Below are 23,318 nucleotides of genomic sequence, written 5' to 3'. Positions count from 1 at the left end.
AATAGGCCTTTAGTAATGCATTGGCAAGGTGTTGGGGAGTGGGAAGCATTCCATAATCCTATGGCTCAGTCTCAGTCTTTTGGTAAGCCTGTGCCCTGAACTGGGGAACATGTAATCTCTCCAGCAGGATAGTCTGATTTCTTACATGCATCCTCAGAGCTCAAAGAATAAGTAATTATAGAAATAGAACATAGAAACTACCAGTCTCTTAAGACCTGGGCCAGGAGACTGATACAGCATCACTTCTTTTATATTCTATTAGATAATCACAGAGCCAACCTGGATTTAAGAGGAGACATAAAATCCACCTCTCAGTGGGAAGAGTGGCAAAAGAGTTTGTAGTCATCTTAATCTGCCATGATACATAGTATAGATTGCATACTATGCAAAGGATCGTATAGATGGTTAGGAGATTAAACTCTGAAGATAGACAGTATTTTGGCTTCAGACCTTACTACCTGGATAGACACATTACTTAAACTAATTCTACATCTTGGTTTCCTCATCTGAAAAATGAAATAAAAATGACTATACCTTACAATGCTAAAACAATATCTCTCTGCTTCCCTTTATTGAGTTACATGTAAAAACCATGAAAGGCATCAGACTCCAGAAAAGGGAGAACAGGAAAAAGACCCAGCTTGCCATATAAATACATATATTGAAATTCCATTGTGTTCTTTATACCAGACTAATTATATTATGTGTGTTTATGTTTTATGTGTGCTAATTACTGTATGTGTTTATTTATATTTTCTCATTAATCCTTACAATAACTGAGAAGTACCGATTGCTCACATTTTTAAAATGAGAAAAATCTAAGGCTCTGAGGTATTAAAGTGAGTCTAACATCACACAGATAGCATAATCATTCCAACCAGAAATATTTTACTAACTTCAGCTTTCTTTTGTGAAATAGCTACCTCTCCATAAGACCTACTTTTCCCTGACACACACAGTCAGTGAAGTGTTTCAATATCATCCCTACAGGCCAAGTGAAAATTATGTGAACTGGTAAGGCAAGATATTGTAATAAAACAAAGAGCAACTTTCTCTGATATTTCAGTCCCTTAGAACTGTTTCAAGGCTGCAAGTTAATTTTGTTGATTACTTTTATCTTAGGCCAGTGATTCCTAATCTTTTAAGAATTTCAATGTCCTATTTATTTCATAGGCAAAGCACCCTGGGAGGAGACAGGTTTTCCCAAAGTTTGGAAAGTCTTCTTCTAGTACATAGGCACAATTGATTATTTTGCCAGTTTTTTATGACAAGCAAACTGGTTTTTCATTTACACTGGTGTTACAAATATTGTTTTTAAATAAACTTGAGTGAAAATCTGAGTTGACTTCAAGGAAACAAATAATAGTAAGATGGTGAGTACATATGGTACAGATTGAGAATCATGAAGTGCTGAAATCTGGAAAACACTGCTGCAATGAATATAAATATGTACTAGATAGTGGATATGAGGGTAGACACAAAGGCCTGGATATAGGTGGATACAGATATGGCGACATATTGTGTATATAGAGTCATATTTAGTCCTGACAGCTACAGTGTGACTTTGAGCAACTCACATAATGTCCATTATAAACATGGCTTCTTATTTGCAAAATTAAACATTGAATTTATGTTTCCTGAGAATTCTCATTTTGCTCCAAGATTTTGTGACATTGCACCTCTTTTCTCAACAAACCAATCTCTTATCAGGCATGAAAACTAAATTTGGAGTATATTTTATGTGTTTGAAGGAAGTACAGAAGGCAAGACTTTAAACTCAGTATGCTTTCCAAAAATAACATATTTAATAACTTCTAGAGAGGGACTGGCATCTGTGGACTTTATTTTTCTTTATTGGCTTTCAAATACATTTCTGTCAGCGTCATTAATTCCTCATCATAATGGTATCTTCAGCCAATGAGATCAAACATGAAACTTATTATGTTTCATCATCGTTCATTAGAATACATCATTGAAGACTGTCCAAATCCCCTATCATTACACTCCCAGTAATACTGTTGTGTAGTGCATTCAGGAAAACACACAAAGTTCATGAGAAAGGATCTGAAGGAAACATCTCGAATACAGAGACATTTTCCTGTGGAAGCCAGGCAGTCACTAATGTGCTCAATCAATTCTAAAGTAGCATCTCTCACAGTCAAGGTCTTTGGAGTCGATGTTTTCCAAAGTGGACAGATCCTGAATTATTGGGGCTTTTATTCAGACCACAACCCTTAAACATTCTGTTAAAAGAGGCTGAGGGTGGGAGAGGAAACAAAAGCCTGCAGGAAAGGAACTCCACCTTGCTCAGACTTGAATGTCCTTTTGGCCACGGCACCAGCCTTGGAGACTGTACCTGCTTTCCCATCTTGAAACTTAGAGGCAGCACAATGGCAGGTTTTAGAGATGAAAAGGACTAACTCTTTATCAGATGCAGGCACTGTGGACCACAGAAGTTAAGTGACTTGCTCAAGGTTACTAGGACCTAAGTTACTGGATGTTTGTTAGCCTAACTTTGCAATGCTTACTCTGAGTTTTCAGTAGGGATAAGATCCTAGAAAGTTATATCTAATCTTAGCTGTCTTCCCTCAGCCTTCCTGGGACACACCAATATGGCAGGGGTAGCAGCTGGTTACAGAGTTTTGCTGACACTTGAGGTCTTTCCAGTTGGTCCCTGATGTCACTACCTCTTTATTTGCTCAAGAGTTCTTAGAGGAGCAATTGTACCCCAGGCTCAGAATTACCAAGGGATATGAATAGAGGGCAGTCTGAGCACTGGCCCTAATGTCTGCAGAAAGTACAGAGCTGTCCCACATGACACAGCTGGCTGACATCCACTTGACTCAGTGCCCCATCATCCTTCCTTGGGTAGCACACTGGCCTCACCATTCTAGCAACTGCAACAGAATGGGGTTCCTTGGGGATGGTGGGAAAGGTTCTCATAATACTTGCATCCAGAGCTGGCTCTTCTTCTGGTACCAGGATTTTGATCTCTCGCTCTCTCAAGAACGAGATACTGCTGCTTAAAGTATCCTTTCAAAAAGCTGGGCTATTTTAGTTCTATGTGGAAGGCATGTTCACTTGGACCAAAGTGCTAACTTTGTCCTCCTGTATTTCTTTCTTTTTTTAAATGGAGTCTTGCTCTGTCACCCAGGCTAGAGTGCAGTGGTGTGATCTTGGCTCACTGCAACCTTCACCTCCTGGGTTCAAGTGATTCTTCTGCCTCAGTCCCCTGAATAGTTGGGATTACAGGTGTGCGCCACCATGCCTGGCTAATTCTTGTATTTTTAGTAGAAACAGGATTTCACCATGTTGGCCAGGCTGATCTCGAACTCCTGACCTCAAGTGATCCACCCATTTTGGCTTCCCAAAGTGCTGGGATTACAGGTGTGAGCCACTGCACCCTGCCTGCGTGCCTCTATTTCAGGGCATCCTTGAAGGTTTCTCTTTTTCCAGCCTTTCCTTATTCCTTTACTTTTAAACTAGTTTAAGCAAATAATGACTTGGTGGAGCTGGCCTCTGACATGTGGAAACAGGGTCTGGAAAGCTGTTCTCCACCTACCCTTCCCTACCCCATTTCTCATCTCTGCTTTTCTCTGCGGGAAACTTCATTTTTTTTCTTCTGCAAATGTGCTGTTTCTGCAGGAGTGAACACAATCATGAATAGCTTGGGTCTTACTGTATTTCTGCCTAGGGATTCAAGAGTAAAAGGAAATTTTACTTAAAATTCCAAGGGTAGAATACTGAGTGGCCCAACCTGAGTCATAGGCTTATTTCTGGACCAATCACTGAAATCAAGGGAGTGTGGTATTCTGACTGGATAGGTCTGGATCCCATGTCCCTTTAAGTGGCTAGAATAATGGCAGCCCTCATCAGAACCACGTGGTTGATGTAGGAAAGGAAGAATTTCCTGAAGATATGGCAGATGAGTGTGGGTAGAGGGATGAATATTGTTGTCAGAAGGGGAAAAGTTGGTCATAAGTAGGCAAGAAGAAAGAATATGCTCTAATCTCTTTCCACAAACATTCCTCACTCTACCAGATATGCTTTTATTAAGGGACAAAGAACTGAGAACTGAAAAATAGAAATAAGGTTTAAAATATATACTTTCAAATAGCAATACCAGCAAGAATTAAATATTTTCTACAAAGTTAGGAAAAGATGGATTTTTTTTTTTAGCTGTGGTAAAAAGTAGCTACCAGGACCAGATTTTTTCTTTTCTTTTCTTTCCTTCCTTCCTTCCTTCCTTCCTTCCTTCCTTTCTTTCGTTCGTTTGTTCGTTCATTTTCTTTTGGATGGAGTCTTGCACTGTTGCCCAGGCTGGAGTGCAGTGACATGATCTTGGCTCACTGCAACCTCCAACTTCTGGGTTCAAGTAATTCTCCTGCCTCAGCCTCCCGAGTAGCTGGGATTACAGGCACCCGCCACCACGCCTGGCTAAATTTTTGTACTTTTTAGTAGAAACAGGGTTTCTCTATGTTGACCAGGCTGGTCGCAAACCCCTGACTTTGTGATCCACCCGCCTTGGCCTCCCAAAGTGCTGGGATTACAGATGTGAGCCACTGCGCCCAGTCCCAGGACCAGTTTTAAACCTGTTCCATAGACAACTCATCTCAATGAACATGCATATAGCCAACCAATCAGTGTCAGTCTTTTGCCTCTAAAAGTCCGCCAATCAGCAATGGACTCATTCGTATAAATACACCAGGGACAGCACACCAATCAACAAGGGTCTCACCCCGGTAATCATGCTTCTACAAATGATATCAGCCCCTTATACCTCTTAAAGTCTGCCAGTCCTTGAACTCCATGTTTCTTAAAAACCCAGTATGAAATAAATGCTTTGTTCTGCTCACAGAAACTGTGTCTAACCAGTTCACCTCTCCCTTACCATGGTGAGCAATACATTCAGGTTTTTTCTTTCTTTCTGGCTCTGTGTAGGTTTCTTGAACAGTTTTAGAATCCCATTTTTGTTTCTAGTGTTTTTCAGTATGTATCTTTGAACAGATTTTTAAGTAGTTGCTTTAGGTATTACATACATAACTTATCAAAATCTACGGGCATCAATATTTTACCAGTTCAAGTAAAGTTTAGAAACCTTGCCTTTATTTATATACCTTTACCTGCTCTCATTAATAATATAATTATCTTAAATATTTTATCTACATGCATTGAGAACCACATTAGACAGTGTACAAATTTTGCTTCAGCCATCAAACGTAATTTGGAAATCTCAAGGGGAGAAGGAAATTTTATTCGCCATATTTTTCATATTATTATATCCTTTCTTACTTCCGGATGTCCTATGACTCCTTCTTTTACAATTTGTTTTGTGTTTAGAGAACTTCCTTTGGCCATTCTTTTAATGTATGTCTGCTGGGGATAAGGCAAATTCACTTCGTTTTCTTTTAACTGAGAATATCTTGATTTCGCCTTCATTTTTGAAGGATATTTTTGCTAGATGTAAAATTCTGTGTTGACAGTTCTTTTCTTCCAGCACTTGAAAAGTGTGCCACTTTCTCCCGGCCTCCATGCTTTTTGGTGAGAAAGCCACTGTTCCAGTTGTTTTTTTTTTCCCTGGTTGATAAGGTATTGTTTTTCTCTGGCTGTTTTCAAGATTTTCTCTTCATTTTTAGTTTTCAGAAGTTTGATGGTGTCTTGGTGCGGATTTCTCTGAATTTTTCCTATATGGGATTCACTTTGCTTCTTGAATCTGTAGTTGTAACTTGTTTTTTTTTTTTTTGGCCAAATTTGAGACTTTTTCAGCCATTATTTCTTGGAATATATTTTCAATCCCCATCTTCTTTTTCTCTCCTGATACTTGTTATAATCTCACATATCTCTGAGGCTTCACTCATTTCTTCAATGTATTTTCTCTCTGTTGTTCAAATTAGGTATCTTTAAGTTCACTGATTCTTTCCTCTGTTTCAGTCATTCTTCTGTTGTGCGTATACATTTAGTTTTTTATTTTGGCTTTTGTATTTTTTTTGTAGTTCCAAAATATATGTTTTGTTCTTCTTTGTATCTTCTAAGTCTTTGCTGAGACTTTCTATTATTTTCTTGTTTTCATAATTACATGTTGAAATATTTTTGTGATGGCTCATTTATAACCCTATTGTATAATTCTAACATCTGTGTCATCTGGGTGTTGTCCTCTGTCAGTTGTCTTTTTTCATTTGATTTGAGATCTTCCCAATAATTATTGGTATAAGAGATTTTTGATTGAAACTTGGACGTTTGGGATATTTTGCTTTAAGAGTGGATGTTATTTTATTTTATTTTATTTTGAGACGGAGTTTCGCTCTTGTTACCCAGGCTGGAGTGCAATGGCGCGATCTCGGCTCACTGCAACCTCCACCCCCTGGGTTCAGGCAATTCTCCTGCCTCAGCCTCTTGAGTAGCTGGGTTTACAGGCACGCACCACCATGCCCAGCTAATTTTTTGTATTTTTAGTAGAGACGGGGTTTCACCATTTTGACCAGGATGGTCTCGATGTCTTGACCTCGTGATCCACCCACCTCGGCCTCCCAAAGCGCTGGGATTACAGGCGTGAGCCACGGCGCCCAGCTAAGAGTGGATGTTATTTAAATCTTGTGTTTTAGCTGGCTTTCACCTCTTTGATGGTGGTACTCTATTAACACCCGCTACTGTCTCTAGACATTTCCAAATGTCCTCCAGAAAAAGTGGTTTCTCATATTAGAGAACTATTGGCTAGCTGATCCCAGTGAACCTCCACATTCATGAATGAAATAAGTGATAGGCTATTGTTTTTAAACCATTGTTTGGGTGTGATCTGATATGCAGCAATAGATAATCAAGGAGCCTGGGAGAGGCTAGGATTCAGAACATCTTCACCTCCTTCACAAGTTTACCTGACACTAGCTTAAGAGGTGGATTAATTCAGCTCAAGAGACCTGGATTAATAGTCATTGCTTCTATCACCTCTGGAGTTTTTTTTTTTTTTTTTAATTGCATTTTAGGTTTTGGGGTACATGTGAAAATCATGCAAGGTTGTTGCATAGGTGCATACGTGGCAGTGTGATTTGCTGCCTTCCTCCCCTTCACCTATATCTGGCATTTCTCCCAATGCTATCCCTCCCCAACTCCCCACCCCCCCTCTCTCCCCCCCACTCCCCCACAACAGACCCCAGTGTATAGTGCTCCCCTCCCTGTGTCCATGTGTTCTCATTGTTCAACACCCACCTATGAGTGAGAACATGTGGTGTTTGATTTTGTGTTCTTGTGTCAGTTTGCTGAGAATGATGGTTTCCAGGTTCATCCATGTCCCTACAAAGGACGCGAACTCATCGTTTTTGATGGCTGCATAATATTCCATGGTGTATATGTGCCACATTTTTCCTGTCCAGTCTATCATTGATGAGCATTTGGGTTGGTTCCAGGTCTTTGCTATTGTAAACTGTGCTGCAATGAACATTCGTGTGCATGTGTCCTTAGAGTAGAACGATTTATAATCCTTTGGATATATACCCAGTAATGGGATTGCTGGGTCAAATGGAATTTCTATTTCTAGGTCCTTGAGGAATCGCCACACTGTTTTCCACAATGGTTAAACTAATTTACACTCCCACCAACAGTGTAAAAGTGTTCCTATTTCTCCACATCCTCTCCAGCATCTGTTGTCTCCAGATTTTGTAATGATCGCCATTCTAACTGGCGTGAGATGGTATCTCAATGTAGTTTTGATTTGCATTTCCCTAATGACCAGTGATGATGAGCATTTTTTCATATGCTTGTTGGCCTCATGTATGTCTTCTTTTGTAAAGTACCTGTTCATATCCTTCGCCCATTTTTGAATGGGCTTGTTTGTTTTTTTCTTGTAAATCTGTTTTAGCTCGTTGTAAATTCTGAATATCAGCCCTTTGTCAGATGGGTAGGCTGCAAAAATTTTTTCCCATTCTGTTGGTTGCCGATTCACTCTATTGACTGTTTCTTTCGCCATGCAGAAGCTGTGGAGTTTGATCAGGTCCCATTTGTCTATTTTGGTTTCTGTTGCCAATGCTTTTGGTGTTTTGGTCATAAAGTCCTTGCCTACGCCTATGTCCTGAATGGTTTTGCCTAGGTTTTCTTCTAGGGTTTTTATGGTGTTAGGTCTTATGTTTAAGTCTTTAATCCATCTGGAGTCAATTTTAGTGTAAGGTGTCAGGAAGGGGTCAAGTTTCTGCTTTCTGTACATGGCTAGCCAGTTTTCCCAACACCACTTATTGAACAGGGATTCCTCTCCCCATTGCTTGTTTTTGTCGGGTTTGTCAAAGATCGGGTGGTTGTAGATATGTTGTGTCGCCTCCGACGCTTCTGTTCTGTTCCATTGGTCTATATCTCTGTTTTGGTACCAGTACCATGCTGTTTTGATTACTGTAGCCTTGTAGTATAGTTTAATGTCTGGTAGTGTGATGCCTCCTGCTTTGTTCTTTTTGCTTAGAATTGACTTGGCTATGCGGGCTCTCTTTTGGTTCCATATGAAGTTTAAGGTGGTTTTTTCCAGTTCTGTGAAGAAGGTCATCGGTAGCTTGATGGGGATAGCGTTGAATCTGTAAATTACTTTGGGCAGTATGGCCATTTTCACGATATTGATTCTTCCTAACCATGAACATGGAATGTTTCTCCATCTGTTTGTGTCCTCTCTTATTTCGTTGAGCAGTGGTTTGTAGTTCTCCTTGAAGAGGTCCTTTACGTTCCTTGTTAGTTGTATTCCTAGATATTTTATTCTCTTTGTAGCAATTGTGAATGGCAGTTCGTTCTTGATTTGGCTCTCTTTAAGTCTGTTATTGGTGTATAGAAATGCTTGTGATTTTTGCACATTGATTTTGTATCCTGAGACTTTGCTGAAGTTGCTTATTAGTTTCAGGAGATTTTGGGCTGAGATGATGGGGTCTTCTAGATATACAATCATGAATCCTACTTGATCATGGTGGATAAGCTTTTTGATGTGCTGTTGCAATCGGCTTGCCAGTATTTTATTGAAGATTTTTGCATCTATGTTCATCATGGATATTGGCCTGTAGTTTTCTTTTCTTGTTGAGTCTCTGCCAGGTTTTGGTATTAGGATGATGTTGGTCTCATAAAATGATTTGGGAAGGATTCCCTCTTTTTGGATTATTTGGAATAGTTTCAGTAGGAATGGTACCAGTTCCTCTTTGTATGTCTGGTAGAATTTGGCTGTGAAACCATCTGGACCTGGGCTTTTTTTGGGTGGTAGGCTCTTAATTGCTGCCTCGACTTCAGACCTTGTTATTGGTCTATTCGGGGTTTCAACTTCTTCCTGGTTTAGGCTTGGGAGGAAGCAACTGTCCAGGAATTTATCCATTTCTTCCCGGTTTTCTAGTTTATGTGCATAGTGTTGCTTGTAATAATCTCTGATGATGGTTTGAATTTCTGTGGCATCTGTGGTGATATCCCCTTTATCATTTTTTATTGCATCTATTTGGTTATTCTCTCCTTTCTTTTTTGTTAGTCTGGCTAGTGGTCTATTTTGTTGATCTTTTCAAAAAACCAGCTCCTGGATTTATTGATTTTTTGTAGGGTTTTTCGTGTCTCTATCTCCTTCAATTCTGCTTTGATCTTAGTTATTTCTTGTCTTCTGCTAGGTTTTGAGTTTTTTTGATCTTGCTCCTCTAGCTCTTTCAATTTTGATGATAAGGTGTCAATTTTAGATCTCTCCTTTCTTCTCATGTGGGCACTTATTGCTATATATTTTCCTCTAGAGACTGCTTTAAATGTGTCCCAGAGATTCTGGTATGTGGTGTCTTCGTTCTCGTTGGTTTCGAAGAACATCTTTATTTCTGCCTTCATTTCAGTGTTTATCCAGTCTACATTCAGGAGAAAGTTGTTCATTTTCCATGAAGCTGTGTGGTTCTGGGTTGGTTTCTGAATTCTGAGTTCTAACTTGATTGCACTGTGGTCTGAGAGACTGTTTGTTATGGTTTCTGTTCTTTTGCATTTGCTGAGGAGTGATTTACTTCCAATTATGTGGTCAATTTTAGAGTAGGTGTGATGTGGTGCTGAGAAAAATGTATATTCTGTGGATTTGGGCTGGAGAGTTCTGTAAATGTCTATTAGGTTTGCTTGTTCCAGGTCCGAGTTCAAGTCCTGGATATCCTTGTTAATTTTCTGTCTCATTGATTTGTCTAATATTGACAATGGGGTGTTGAGGTCTCCCACTATTATTGTGTGGGAGTCTAGGTCTCTTTGTAATTCTTTAAGAACTTTCCTTATGTATTTGGGTGCTCCTGTATTAGGTGCATATATATTTAGGATTGTTAGCTTTTCTTGTTGCATTGATCCCTTTACCATTATGTAATGTCCTTCTTTGTCTCTTTTGATCTTTGTTGCTTTAAAGTCTATTTTATCAGAGATGAGAATTGCAACTCCTGCTTTTTTTTTGCTCTCCGTTTGCTTGGTAAATCTTCCTCCATCCCTTTATTTTGAGCCTTTCTGTATCCTTGCATGTGAGGTGGGTTTCCTGGATACAGCACACTGATGGGTTTTGGCTTTTTATCCAATTTGCCAGTCTGTGTCTTTTGATTGGGGCATTTAGTCCGTTTACATTTAGGGTTAATATTGTTATGTGTGAATTTGATCCTGTCATTTTGATGCTAGCTGGCTGTTTTGCCCATTGGTTGATGCAGATTCTTCATTGTGTTGATGCTGTTTACCATTTCGTGCATTTTTGGAGTGGCTGGTGCTGGTTGTTTTTTTCTATGTGTAGTGTCTCCTTCAGGAGCTCTTGTAAAGCTGGTCTGGTGGTGATGAAATCTGTGAGTACTTGCTTGTTCACAAAGGATTTTATTTTTCCTTCACTTATGAAGCTTAGTTTGGCTGGATATGAAATTCTGGGTTGAAAGTTCTTTTCTTTAAGGATGTTGAATATCGGCCCCCACTCTCTTCTGGCCTGTAGGGTTTCTGCTGAGAGATCTACTGTGAGTCTGATGGGCTTCCCTTTGTGGGTAACCCGACCTTTCTCTCTGGCTGCCCTTAGTATTTTCTCCTTCATTTCAACCCTGGTGAATCTGATGATTATGCGCCTTGGGGTTGCTCTTCTTGAGGAATATCTTTGTGGTGTTCTCTGTATTTCCTGGACTTGAATATTGGCCTGCCTTGCTAGGTTGGGGAAGTTTTCCTGGATAATATCCTGGAGAGTATTTTCCAGCTTGGATGCATTCTCTTCGTCACATTCAGGTACCCCTATCAAACGTAGATTAGGTCTTTTCACATAGTCCCATATTTCTTGTTGGCTTTGTTCATTCCTTTTTATCCTTTTTTCTCTAATCTTGCCTTCTCGTTTTATTTCATTGAGTTGATCTTCGACCTCTGATATCCTTTCTTCTGCTAGGTCAATTCGGCTGTTGAAACTTGTGCATGCTTCACGAAGTTCTCTTGTTGTGTTTTCCAGCTCCATCAATTCACTCATATTCCTCTCTAAGTTGTCCATTCTTGTTAGCATTTCATCAAGTCTTTTTTCAAGGTTCTTAGTTTCTTTGCATTGGGTTAGAACATGTTCTTTTAGCTCACGAAAGTTTCTTATTATCCACTTTCTGAAGCCTAATTCTGTCATTTCCTCACACTCATTCTCCATCCAGTCTTGTTCCCTTGCTGGTGGGGAGTTGTGCTCCCTTGTAGGAGGAGAAGTGTTCTGATTTTGGGTGTTTTAATCCTTTTTGCTCTGGTTTCTTCCCATCTTTGTGGATTTATCCGCCTATCGACTTTGTAGTTGCTGTCTTTCTGATTTTGGTAATTTTAAGTCTGCAGCAGCAGAACTCATAAACCCCCTTTTTCTTCCCTCCCGGTGTTCTGTCCCAGGGAGTTAGGGCTTTATGATTTTCCACTGTCTTGTTGTTGCTTTCCCTGCCCACAAGGTGGCAGCCTAGTCGCACTCAGCCTGCAGAGGCTTCGCTGAGCTGCTGTGGGTTCCGCCCAGCTTCCTTGTGAACTTCCCTGCAGTCCTGTTTATATGGGTGTAGTTAGAACTGCTTCCGCTATGTTGGCCCGCCCCTGTAGTGACGGAGTCTCTGTAGTGGTGGGTTGCCTTGGTTACGGCAAATTGCCCTGGGAACTGAAGGGTGTGTCCTAATGGAGTACGCCCCTCCCCCACAGAGCTGGACCAACCTGGGTTCAGTTGTGTTTCCTGTGGCGCTTTCTTTGCCCTGGAATCTCCTGGCTTGACTCCCTGTTTCAGCTCCCCTTGCTGGCTTACCGGGGACTCGGTCTCACTCACTCTGCAGGAGGAGCCACTGCCCCTGCCTCAGGGCGCAGGTCGAGCGGTTGCGCCAGTCAAACCAGCTGCGCTGGCGACCCGTGGGGCTCTTCCGCCTGTGAATCTCCTGGTCTGTGGGCAGTAAAAATCCGCTGCCCTATGAGCCGTTGCATCAGCTGAAGCGGTGGCTCTGAGATTCGTGGTGCGTTTTTGCCCAGGGAATCTCCTGGCTTGACTCCCTGTTTCAGCTCCCCTTGCTGGCTTACAGGGGACTCAGTCGCACTCACTCTGCAGAAGGAGCCGCTGCTCCCTGCCTCAGGGTGCAGGCCTAGCAGCCGTGCCGCTCAAGCCAACAGCGCTGGCGACCTGTGGTGCTCTTCCCCCTGTGAATCTCCTGGTCTGTGGGCAGTAAAAATCCGTCTGGAAATGCGGCGTCCACTCACCCTCTGCGCTTTCTCTCAGAGCTGCAATCGTGAGTTCCTCCTAATCGGCCATCTTGGATCTCTCCACCTCTGGAGTTTTTATGGTGAACTACCTTCTACATATGGCATCTAGTTATGTATTTATTTATAATTTGTAGAAGGATTTGTAAAGACTTATAAGAAAAAAAATATGTATTGCCATAGAAACATGTATCTTAAATGTAAGATATACACAAGACAGCTAAATAGAAATAAAAGGAAAATTGGAAATCATTCAGGAGAACAGGTAAATAATTATTTTAAGCAGAATAAAATGCTTACTGATATTCTCATCTTTCTAAAAATCAAGAGAAACACTTTGGTTTCATTGTAAACTCATTTGTGAGTAGTAAATTTTTTTTTCCTTCCTAAATCCTAAGAGAAATTTAAAACATGTATTCTTAAATGAAGGATATTGAAAGTTGTCAACAACAGTTTTACTTTTTTAAAAGTTGCAGAAAAATTCTCCTTATGTCCAAGGACCTGACAACAAATCAAAACCTAAGGGAGGTGTTTCTGCCAGAATAAAGCTTATGGAGCCCAGGTGTTCTGGTTAATTTAGCAAGACAACAGGACAGCTCTTAGAGGAGGCACTCAACCAAGGAATAGAATTCAGATGGTGGCCAGCTGGTCAGCAGCCCTATTTCTGGCAAATACTATCTGATGAGATCATCTGTTAAAGTCTTTTCTGTTTAAGACTCTTAAGAAGCATATCATACATATTTGAAAGGATGTTTATTTCTCCTTTTTTGTTTCTTAGGAGGTGGAAAATCTATGAAATGGATCAGGTTATTAATCAACAATTTAAAAAGGAAAAAGAGGAGGGGACCAAACACTTGCTGGATTTCCACAACCAACTTCTTTTTTTAAAAAAAAATATATATATTTATAGGTGCATAGTACATATGTATATTTATGGGGTACATGAGATATTTTTATACAGGCATATAAGATGTAATAATCACATCAGGGTAAATGGGGTATTCAGTACCTCAAGTATTTATCATTTCTTTGTGTTTCAACCAATCCAGTTACACACTTTTAATTATTTTAAAAGGTACAATAAATTTTTATTGACTGTAATCACCCTGTTGTGCTAGCAAATACTAGATCTTGTTCATTCTATCTAACTATATTTTGTACCCATTAATTATCCCCACTCCCCTCCCCTCACTACATTTCCCAGCCTCTAGTAACCATCCTCCTACTCTCTTATCTTCATGAGCTCAACTTTTTAAATTTTTAGCTCCCACAAACGAGTGAGAACACGTGAAGTTTGTCTTTCTGTGCTTGGCTTATTATATATGATATGTCCTCCAGTTCCATCCATGTAGTTGCAAATGACAGGATTGCATTTTTTTTTATGGTTGAATAGTGCATCAAGACATAAAGTCAACAACTATACCCTAGAACAAATGGACTTAACAGATAATTACAAAACATCCTACCCAACAACTGAAGGATGTACATTCTATTCATCAGCACATGGGACATTCTTGTGCTGCACGACTTTTGTGGTACTGATAGTCCCTAGTAATCCTTTAAATATCTGTGGTATTAGTTGCAATGTCTCCTTCTTCATCTCTGATTTTATTTATTTGGGTTTCTCTCTTTTTTTAATCAGTCTGGCGAAAGGTCTGTTGATTTTGTGTATCTTTTTAAAAAGCAACTGTTCATTTCATTAATCTTTTGTGTGTTTTCTTTATTTTAATTTCAATTATTTCTGCTCTCTGATGTTTATAATTTCTTTTCTTCTACCAATTTTGTGTTTGGTTTGCACTTGCTTTTCTAGTTCTTTAAGATGCACCATTAGGTTGTTTATTTGAAATTTTTCTTCTTTTAAATACAGACACCTATTGCTACAAATTTCCCTCTTCGAACTGCTTTTGCATAGGCTTTGTTATGTTGCATTTTTACTTTAATTTGTTTCAAGAAATTTTTTAATTTCCTTTTTAATTTCTCACTGATCCACTAGTCACTCCAGATCATACTGTTTAATTTGTATGTGTTTGTATAATTTCCACAGTCCTCTTGTTATTGATTTCTAGTTCTATTTTTATTGTGGTCAGAGAAGATACTTGATATGATTTCAATTTTTTTGAATTTTTTAAGACTTGTTTTGTGACCCAATATATGGTCTATCCTTGAGAGTAAGCCATGTTCTGAGGAGAAGAACGTGTATTCATAGCCATTGGATACAATGTTCTGTAAATATCTATTAGGTTTATTTGTTCTACAGTGCAGAGTAAGTCTAATGTTTCTTTGTTGATTTTCTGTCTTCATGAGCTGTCTAATGTGGAAAGTAGGGTGTTTAAGTCTCCAGCTATTATTGCATTGGGGTCCATCTGGTTTTTTTAGCTCTAATAATATTTTCTTTATATAACTGGGTGCTCTAGTGTTGGGCAACATATTTATATATATTTACAATTGTTATATCTTCTTGCTGAATTGACCCCTTTATCATTACCTCGTCTCTGTATAGTTTTTGTCTTGAAATCTACTTTTTCTGATATAAGCATAGCTTCTGCTTTTTTTTGGTTTCCATTGTCATGGAGTATCTTTTTTTATCCCTTTATTTTCAGTCTGTGTTTGTCTTTATAGGCGAAGTGTGTTTCTTATAGGCAACAAATCGTAAGGTCTTATTTTTTAATATATTCAGCTATATGGGTCAATGGGTGATTATTTTTGTAGAACTTGTCTTCTGCAGTACGTAAGTGGCTGTCATAGGGTAGGTCAGGTTTGTTTGGGGGGATGTTTGTTCATCTGCCTGATGACTCCAAAAAATCATCCAGAGTCCTTGATTCAAAGGACCCAGAGCTACTGCTGTGGTGACTGACGATAGAAGGCAGGCCCAGGAAAGGTAAATTGACAAGTGTGAAATACCATCATTGTCATAGATCAGGCTGAATTGAGGATCTTTATGATGAAGACACATTCATTGTATGTCCCGTGCCTCTACTTCTTCAAAATTTCATTTTGGTTTTCAACAGTCAACCTGGAAACCACTATTAGTATTTGCATGTAACAGGACTAAGGAAATTACAATATTTAATAGAACCTACCTCTTGGTTCCTATTGAATTCAGAATAACCTTTGGTCACCAAGTTGGCTCAGGGTCACTGGGTGGTGCAGGATGTTTATAATTTTTGTACTGTGAGTGTGAATTCGGACTCTTTTTTTGGAGAAGTATACACTTTTGAGCCTGCGTTTTTCACTGCTTGTGATAGCTATCACAGCCTGACAAAGAGGCAACTTATCTGTAAATCATGGTGCCAAAAAGTGAGCTCTTTGCATGTCCCCAAGAGAAGCCAGTTCTTGGAACAGTTTATTAAGATGTCACTTTTAGAAGGGCCTTGAATCTTTATTTTCAGAGCTCAGTAATACAGTGTCTTTTGTCACTGGACTTTTGTCTACCCTGATTCCAGCCATTGTAGAACTTAGATGTTTGGGTCTACATAGAAAGAACACCGACTGAGAGAATCACCCTTTCAGTCAGTAACATTGGTTAATCACATTTTGAGTCTTGATTCCACCACATAATAGTTGAGTGACATTGTGCAAGATTTTAACCTCTCTAATCTGTAGTTCCCTTTTCTGTAAAATGAGAATAATGATAGTATTTTTCTCTTAGGGTTAATATAGGAATTAAATGAAATAATGTAAAGGTCTTAACTCAGTTCCTAGTGGACAGCAAGCCCCTGAAAAATAGTAGCTATTATGATGATTGAAAATAATACTGGGGAGGGAGAATCTATTGAATGTACTTTCTTATTGCCTGAAGAGCTGGTAAAATGACTCCATTTTCCTACTGTAATTGTAGTTAGTAAGAATGTTTTTGTATTATGTGTAATACTAATTTGGAAGATTTCAGAGGGTTGTTTCATAAGGTTGAATTTTAATTTTCTAAGAATGATTCCACATTAGCATAAATTATTGGTTAAGAAAAACTTTTCTAAGGGTAGAAAATGATAAGATTTTATTAAATAGACACCTCTGTCTTTTATGTACTTATTAAAAATATTTATTTTGTGTCTTGGATATCCCTTTTTTTCTGCAGACATACCAACTTACAGTAGATGTTCTCCCTCCCATATTCACTAAGGTTGAAACAAAGTCCCTGCATCTGTTTAAATCACAAAGGAATATTTTGGCATAAGCAGAATCCTGTGCTTTATTCTTACTGTTTTGCATTGTGATTCATGCCTTCTTGTTCCTTAAAATTATTGTCACAAGTTCAGATTTCCTGTGAACTTTGCTTGTTTGGGTTGAATTGTAGTTTTCTTTTCAGCTTCTGTGAAGGACAATGTTTTATTACCCTAAAAAGTTTAAATCACACAAATAAACATACAATGTCATCTAGAGAAATACAAGAAGTGATTATAAGACTGTGGTCTTCTGAAAAGAGCAAGCTCTCTGGAGCCAGTTAGGTCTGGGTTCTGATCCAGATTCTTCCTCGTCCAGGTTGTGTAGCCAAGGGCAAATCATTTCTCCTTTCTGAGCCTATCACTACACATGTAAAATAGAGAGATACTACAATACAAAATACATGTGAAACACTCAGAGGATTCTTCCAGTTTATAGGAAAATCTCAACACATGTTGTCTATTATTATTAGGATTATAATTATAGTCCTGATTATTGTAATCTGGTAAGGTCATTGAGACAACATTGTACTGAAATAATTCAAACAAAGCCATTAGCACAGTACCTAGCTGCAGAGTATACAAATGATAGATACTAATATGATCAATAATTTACTTATTGGAGGGAAGATGTGGAAGGAGCAAGCCTGATGTGTTAGTATTGCCTCTCTTAGAACTTTGAATAAGCCCAGCCTCAGCTATTTTTGCAAGAAAATAATGATGATGATGTCACCAACATCGATAACTGTCATTTACCAAGCACTTACTCAAAGCCAGACATGGTGCTTGGTACATTATCTCATTTGATCCTCCCAACAGATCTGTGAGGTGAGTACTGGCATTAACCCCATACCTCAGCATGGGTCTCCCCAAAACACCTTCTGAGACATACATTGAGGTACACGTAGCTTATTTTGGAGGGAATGTCAGAGTATGGCGAGGTACTAGGAAGTGACACAGAGGAAAGAGGAAGCCAAAAAGGAATAAGATAATGACTGAGTACTGCCCTGGGCAACCAAGGCCAAGAGCACAAACTTCCCTGGATGTTATGGTAAGCAAGGGCATTCCTGCTTCTCTTTGTTGGTACCCAGACCTGTGTGTTCTAGCTACTGAGGACATGGTGCCATTTAATGATCGCTGATTTAGGGAGCATACTACATCCTGGAGGATGTCACCCACCTGGCAGGGTGTCATCTCCAATCTGGCGCCTCAGCTGCACGTTGAAAGAGCTGTCCCATTGCTCTGAGTGATGTGGTGTATGATAGGATCAGTGGATTCCAGCTCAAGTGCTCACTGCTGTATATCATTTGTTGTAAGCAGGATATGAAGTGAACGCATTTCTCAAACAAAAGCCACCTCATTTTTGTGTCCAGTTTGGGACTCAAATCACATTATGTGTCCTTATTACCTATTGTCAGACTCCAAAGAAGAGTTGCCTCTTAATATCTTCAAAATGCTTTCTGACTAATTAGCAAAGGTGATTCTATTTTGTTTTTTTTTTTGCCACTAAGAGCAAAAAAAAGGATACAGATGCTATCCTCAATTCCTATTTATCCTGCACCCCCAAATTCAATTTGTTATGAAGACACATAGAGGATATCTTTTCAATCTGTTCACTTCTCTCATTCCCCTCTGCTGCTTTCCTGGTTCAGAACCCCACCATGTTCTGTCCACATACCAGCCACTGCATCCCTTCCACAGCTTTCTCGTGGCTTGCACTGACCCCAGTATCACCTCCAACCCAATTCATTCTCTACACCGACACTAGAGCCATCTTCATAAAATGCTAATACACTCATGACATTATCCCACACAAACTCCCCTCTCACACATATACATCTAGGCCTTAGCCATGTGGAATTACTTTCTATTACCAGAGTGTGCAGCTATTCCCTTTATCACTAGGGCTGTGTGCATGTTGCTTTTTCCACCTAGAACACTCTTCCTCCCCTTACCAGGCTAGCTTCCATTCATATTTCAGGTCTTAGGTTACATGTAATCTCCTCCAGGAGGCATTTCTTGATTTCTCAAGTTCCAGTTAGGTACTTCTGTAGTATCCCCAAATGTATTGTACTTGCTGTTTATCTGTGTCTCCTGCTAGTCAAAAAGCCTCATGAAGGCCAGAATCTTGTCTGTTTACTTGATAATTAGGCCTCCCAAATTGGTACACAGCCTGAAACATTGTGGGTACTCAATAAAAACTACTTAAATGAAGAATAGTGTCAAATGCAACAGAAAGGACTAAAGTGTAGAGATCGACCGTCATCCGTGAGTTTGGTAATCTAGTGGTCTCTGATGGCTTTATAGGGGAAGTTTCAGTGGAGAAGTGGCAGCAAAAGCTAGTCCCAAGTGGGCAGTGAGGAAGTAGAAAGGGGACGTGCATTGGGAATCACATCCCTTCTAACTCTGTTGCCAGCCAAAATGCTTCAGTCGGGTCAGCGGGCAGGAGAGGCAATGAAAACACAAAGGTATTAGATGTCTGAGACATTTGTATGTAAAAAATTGTGTCCCAAAGAGGGGCAAAGTGACAGTTAACATGCACAGGAAAAATAGGAGGAGGTAAAGATGCTAAGGCACCACTTAGAGCACACTTTCTCATTGGCCACAGGAGGTACAGTGCCTGGGGCCTACAAAAATGTTTAACTTTCATTTCTTTTAAAATAGGAACAAAAATGACTCTAATCATAACATGTCTGTACTAATACATTCAGTCATGATTTTATTTGTCTTTATAATAAAATGTAATTTGTAATGTTAATTGTTGAAGGAGGGAGGTCACAGAGGCAAAAGTGCCCAGAGCTCAGGGAAGACATCACGCAGCTGTGAGCCACTTTGCTGATTTCACAATCTAGTCCTGCTTGTGAGATTCATTTGGTATGAACTAGGTCACCCTCTTTCTTCTCTCAGCCTCTGGCTCCCACCCTAGCTCTCTTATACTTCCTGGGTCAACCTGGGGTGGGTGACTACATGCTCTGATATCAAGGGCACTGTGGTCTGAAGAGGTCTTGTTAGAGGCTCTTGACAAAGCTAAAGGTGATATTGTTTTTCATGATTTCTACACAGATATTGGGTTCAGCCTTTGGGCATGACTGTCTTAGCTTTTGCTCATGGTAAACACAGTCTAGATGGTACAGATACCATCTTTCTGAAATGGCTGAGGGAGAGAAGACCCAGATAAACTCTGCTGATGTGGCACAGTGTGCGTAAACAAGAAGTGCTGACTTTGTTCTATGAGGCAATTCGAAACTACCGTAAATGACTAAATAGATAAACTAACTTGGGGAAATTAAAAGGGGCCCATGGGCAATGATTACTTCCCTTTTAAGGAAACTAGGGACCAAATAAACTTATCAGAAAACACTTTAACTTGCAGACTCATTTCCCAGCAAGGTAGTTTTTGTTCCAGATAGAGGTTTCATTTGCTTTAGATAATGCAGAGTGTCAAATTGGGTGATTTCTTAATTTTACAGGAATCCCAATGTTTCTTATAAAAGAGATGAAGTTTTTCTGGCTCCTGGTGTACAAGGAGGGCAGAGGTCAAAATGAGGACTTTTATGTCCCAAAGCTTCTCCTTTTGGAAACCACTTGCCACCAACACATAGCAAAGCCACAGTTGTGGGAGATGAAGCTAAAACCATGCATGCTCTGCCCCCCCCATTCAATGACTGAAGCAAATGCTCTGTCTGATCAGAGAGTCTGCAGGTACAGTTTATACTGACTCATTAATCCACTCATCCTCTTAAGACTTTTTCCAAGCCCTACACCCTGGTGATGCAAATGTGAGTAAAACTCCATCCCTGTTTGCTTTGCTAACACTTTTCTTCATAGTCCATACATATCACACAATTGCTAATCACCTCTCCCCTCAATCAGACCGTAATCTCCAATAAGAACACAGACTTTGCTCTTTTGTTTACTGCTGTGAACACAGAGAACAGAACAGTGACTGGCATTGCTAGATATTTGTTGCATTATTTTGCCGAATGAATTAATGATATTTTTTCATAATGATTGCTTAATCCTGGACAGACTGCTAAAACAAAAAGACCATGAACCCCATTCAAAGCAGTTTTTATTACCGTTTTCCAAGAATCTGGTTTTGGAATGAAAGATTCCAAGAATCTTTAATAAAACACTTTTCTTTAATAAAAATGCAACATAAATATGTAATAGGGAACTACCAAGCTCTGTATAAACCTCTTAGAAGCTATTCACTTTGCAGATTTGAACTTCACTTGACCTGGCAATTGTTCAAATTTATGTCTTTAGTAATTTTTAAATATAGTATTTGCAAGCTAAATAGTGTAATTCTTCTTTTAGTAATTTAAAATAGTAGTTCCTATCTATCTAAAATAGATACCAGGCAGGATCCTTTCCTAGGAAAAATTAATCTGTTTCCAACAATCTTTGCACATGTTCAAAACCTGGTTGGCCTGTATTGACATTTCAAAAGAAAACAGACTTGTATTCTAAACCAAATCAAACAACTCTCCAGGAATGAGCCATATGGCTTTGTAAAATAATCTGATAGAAGAAGTTCAGCCTCATTAGAAAGTTATTATGTGTAGTGATTGTCTCGTGATGCCTGGAATTCCATATTGATGAGTCATACCTTGGGGTCTGAAAGTCTCTTAATCTTTCTGTTTTCTCCTATGAACCTGGGAGGACTGAAATATCCCAATCTGTTATCTGCTAATCATATGCCTGTAGAAACCAGACAAATATGAATGAATGAAGCAGAGAGGTACATGACAACAGGGAGTTCAGGGGTACTGTAAACTGTCAGGTACCTGTGCCATCCAGTTTCTAGCCAATAGCAACTTTATGCTTTTTATTTAGAAGGATGGTCACTAGCTGGGCAGGAATGGGAGTGGGCTGGCAGAACAGGAATGGTGAGAAGGGGATGGGGTAATGGTGCTCGAAGCTAACTTTACATAGAAGTTTACATTAAATAAATACAACACAACACCCATTCTCCATATCAAGGAATGAGGATAAAGTCCTGATGGAAATTATATGCGAAGAATAAGAATTAGAGCTGACTTAAGCCCCACCTTGCTGCTCCCTGGATCCAATCCATTGTTGTCCTTTGAAAATTGGGGCCCAGTTTTGTCATAGTGGTTGCTTTCTCTAAAGAAGCTGAGCATCCTGATTTTTACAGGACATGTTTCGGTGGTGGTGGTGATAGTTTAGACTGAGTGTTTAGAAAAGGCCTGTTTGATAAGATAATATATGGGTACAGTCTTGAGGAAAGTGAGTGAGTGGGTCATAACACAACGGGGCCAAGAGGCTTTCAGGGGAAGGAAAGGAGTGTGCAGCCCCGCAGCAGAAATGTGCTTGCAAGGCAGTGCATAGGTTACCACCCTGGAATGGAAGGAATGGGGTGAAGAGTGGACACAGATGAGAGCAGAAGAGCAGCAGGTGACAGAGCCTCGAAAAACAGAGATGTCCAGTAATGGCTTTGGTGAGAGCACAACGGGAAAAATAAGAGGAGCTATCAGAGGGTTTTGAGCTCAATAGTGACATGAGCTAACCTGGGTCTTAAAGGGACTACTCTTGCTGATGCTGTGGGGAGAATCATTAATAAAGGAAAAGGAAGAGAACCAGTTAGAAAGCAGATTGATTTAGATGAAATTCAGTGGTAAGTGGAAAACCCAAATGACAGTGGCTTTAAATAGAAGTTAGTTTCTCTCTTACTTATAGATCCAGATGTCAAAATCCAGAAATAGATGACGGATCTGTTTCACCAAGTCCTCAGGGACCCCAAGACCTACCAACTTACTGCCATGAGTACAATAGAAAAGAATAAACATAAGGGTGTATCCCTGTGGTCTAAATGGTCATTCTGTACTGAAACACAGGATGGAAGAAGAGATAAAAGAGAAGCAAGAAAGGGTACCTTGGAGCTATCTCTTAGGGAAGGTTCTATAGTATTTCGGCTTACCTCCTCTTGGCTACACTAAGCTACAGAAAATGTTAGAAAATATAATCTACATTCTGGAAGACCCAGTACCCAGATAAAAATTGTATTGGCACAGGATATAGGTAGAGAACAAGTAGTTTTGTCCACAGGATACTATTGCAGTAATCCAGGTGGGAGGTGATGGTAAGGGGTCACGAGGAGTGGTCAGATTCTGGATACGGTTTGAGGTGGAGGCATGAGGATATGATGATGCACTGGTTGTAGGATGTAAGGAAGAGTACCCAAAGGATTATAAATTGTTCTACTATAAAGACACATGCACACACATTTTTATTGTGGCACTGTTTACAATAGCAAAGACTTGGAACCAACCCAAATGCCCATCAATGATAGACTGGATAAAGAAAATGTGGCACACATACACCATGGAATACTATGTAGCCATAAAAAAGGATGAGTTCATGTCCTTTGCAGGGACATGGATGAAGTTGGAAACCATCATTCTCAGCAAACTGACACAAGAACAGAAAACCAAACACTGCATATTCTTACTCATAAGTGTGTGTTGAACAATGAGAACA

This window comes from Aotus nancymaae, unplaced genomic scaffold, assembly GCF_030222135.1.
Source record: "Aotus nancymaae isolate 86718 unplaced genomic scaffold, 86718_ANA_hifiasm-v0.15.2.pri h1tg000011l, whole genome shotgun sequence".
Lineage (NCBI taxonomy): Eukaryota > Metazoa > Chordata > Mammalia > Primates > Aotidae > Aotus > Aotus nancymaae.
This window is presented reverse-complemented; position numbering follows the sequence as displayed.